Here is a 2,790-nt window from a genome sequence, read left to right as displayed (position 1 = left end):
TACAACGTGCGCACATTTGAAGTGCAGATTCGCAGATCGTGGTCCTTTATACGTTCGCGGGTGTCGTCAACATTGGGGGATTTGGTTTTCTTTTTCTTTGCTTTTTCATAGTAGGAGGGTTTTTCCGAGTGTGGGCAACTAACGCGATGCCTCAACCCATTTTTTTATAGTTCTTATGGGTGAAGTCGCGGCACATATTAGCCCACATCGGGTGATGAAAATAGCTACCCCAGGTAGTATCGCGGGGAGGTCAGTGTCCACAATTGAGATGAGAGAGGGACCAAGATAAGCCTGGAGCCGTTGCTTGGTATCTAACATCCCCTACGCCACAATATATTTAAAAAATCCACGTCTTATTTGGTGGCTTGAACAAATATATTTAAAAAATCCACGCCTTATTTTTAAACAATCCTCCAACTGAGGCGTGGATTTTTATATTTTTAAAGCCTTAAATAAGCCGTGGATTTTTTAAAGAATATTTTTGAAGCCTTTCTTTTAATCGATTTTTTTAATTTTATTTTTTGCAGCCCTCCTATTTTTTATAACTAAATTATAGACCACCATTCATTGGCCATTGTTTTAGCTTATTTAAAACAATAAGGAAAAGAATTAAACCGCAAAGAAAATGTTGGCAATTGTTATTGCAACAGAGGGCAGGCGAAGGGCATGTTAGGAAAAATTCGAAAAAAAGAAAATCAGTGTTCATGTTGTTGCACATTTTCCCTATTATCATAACGGTTGTGGCGTGGTTCAATTCCAATACCGACAAACAGACAGACGGTCTGTTTGAAAATAACGTATCTGTTTTGATGTTCATGGACGACATTTAAGCCCAAAGCAATCGGTCGGCCAGCCATGTTTCGGAGAAGGCATTGTGCCACGTATAAAATGAACAAAACTTTTTGCTTTTTGAACATGATTTTGAGGGGAAAAAAAGAAAACTGCATTTCAGGAAAACTCAAAAATTTTTCCGAACACCACCACCACAAAGAAAAGTTATGGGTGTAACACAACCGAACAAAATATCATTTTATTTGCCAGGTTAGTGGTGATAGCCCGGTTTGCTGCAGATTTTTTCATTTCCATTGCACGGTTTTCCATACAGTTCGGTTTTGCTTGAGTTCCATGATCTTTAAATTGTTCAATGTTGTTGTTTTTTTCCTGATTTTTGTTTTTGTTGTTTTTGCCTTGCAATTTGTCTTTTATTTCTTCCACCGCTGTTATTTGCGGCCAATCATTAAAATGAACACATTATAATTTCTATTGCAATGGACTGCTGCTGGCCAACAGCAGTAAAAATAAAATGAAATCGAAATACTGAAAACGTAATTTTTCAATAAAATTTGTAATTTTATGTTTCGTTTTTGTTGGACTTGATTTGGCATGATAAATACTTGCTTTGTTTGCATATAAATTTGTATTAAATATTGTAATTTATTTGATTGTAGTTAATTGGTGTGGCATATATAGACAAAAGGGGAGGGGGAGAGAGAGAAAATATTTGAGGCAAGTAAATTTCTATATTTTGAAATAAACTAAAAAAATATAAAACATTATTAAAAAACTCAAGCATTTTTAAGCGGCTTGAAAAAAGTCTTCTTTAAAAAATCCACGCCTTAGGTGGAGGCCTAAAAAAAGTCTTCTTTAAAAAATCCACGCCTTAGATGGAGGCTTGAAAAAAGTCTTCTTTAAAAAATCCACGCCTTAGGTGGAGGCCTAAAAAAAGTCTTCTTTAAAAAATCCACGCCTTAGATGGAGGCTTGAAAAAAGTCTTCTTTAAAAAATCCACGCCTTAGAAAAAGTCGGCTTGAAAAAAGTCTTCTTTAAAAAATCCACGCCTTAGAAAAAGTCGGCTTGAAAAAAGTCTATTTGGTGGTCGGCTTGAAAAAAGTCTTCTTTAAAAAATCCACGCCTTAGAAAAAGTCGGCTTGAAAAAAGTCTTCTTTAAAAAATCCACGCCTTAGAAAAAGTCGGCTTGAAAAAAGTCTTCTTTAAAAAATCCACGCCTTAGAAAAAGTCGGCTTGAAAAAAGTCTTCTTTAAAAAATCCACGCCTTAGAAAAAGTCGGCTTGAAAAAAGTCTTCTTTAAAAAATCCACGCCTTAGAAAAAGTCGGCTTGAAAAAAGTCTTCTTTAAAAAATCCACGCCTTAGAAAAAGTCGGCTTGAAAAAAGTCTTCTTTAAAAAATCCACGCCTTAGAAAAAGTCGGCTTGAAAAAAGTCTTCTTTAAAAAATCCACGCCTTAGAAAAAGTCGGCTTGAAAAAAGTCTTCTTGAAAAAATCCACGCCTTATTTGGTGGTCGGCTTGAAAAAAGTCTTCTTTAAAAAATCCACGCCTTATTTGGTGGTCGGCTTGAAAAAAGTCTTCTTTAAAAAATCCACGCCTTATTTGGTGGTCGGCTTGAAAAAAGTCTTCTTTAAAAAATCCACGCCTTATTTGGTGGTCGGCTTGAAAAAAGTCTTCTTTAAAAAATCCACGCCTTAGGTGGAGGCTTAAAAAAAGTCTTCTTTAAAAAATCCACGCCATATTTTGGTGGCTTGAAAAAAGTCTTCTTTAAAAAATCCACGCCTTAGGTGGAGGCTTGAAAAAAGTCTCCTTTAAAAAATCCACGCTTTATTTGGTGGTCATCTTGAAAAAAGTCTTCTTTAAAAAATCCACGCCTTATTTGGTGGTCGGCTTGAAAAAAGTCTTCTTTAAAAAAATCCACGCCTTATTTGGTGGCTTGAGAAAATATTCTTTAAAACATCCACGCCCTAGGTGGAGGCTTGAAAAAAAAACTTCTTTAAAAA

Source organism: Musca vetustissima, unplaced genomic scaffold (genome assembly GCF_032173495.1).
Source record: "Musca vetustissima isolate MV318-11 ecotype Yass unplaced genomic scaffold, APGP_CSIRO_Mvet_v1 utg37839, whole genome shotgun sequence".
In the NCBI taxonomy this organism is placed as follows: Eukaryota; Metazoa; Arthropoda; class Insecta; order Diptera; family Muscidae; genus Musca; species Musca vetustissima.
The sequence above is the reverse complement of the archived record's forward strand: the minus strand, read 5'-3'. Positions refer to the sequence as shown.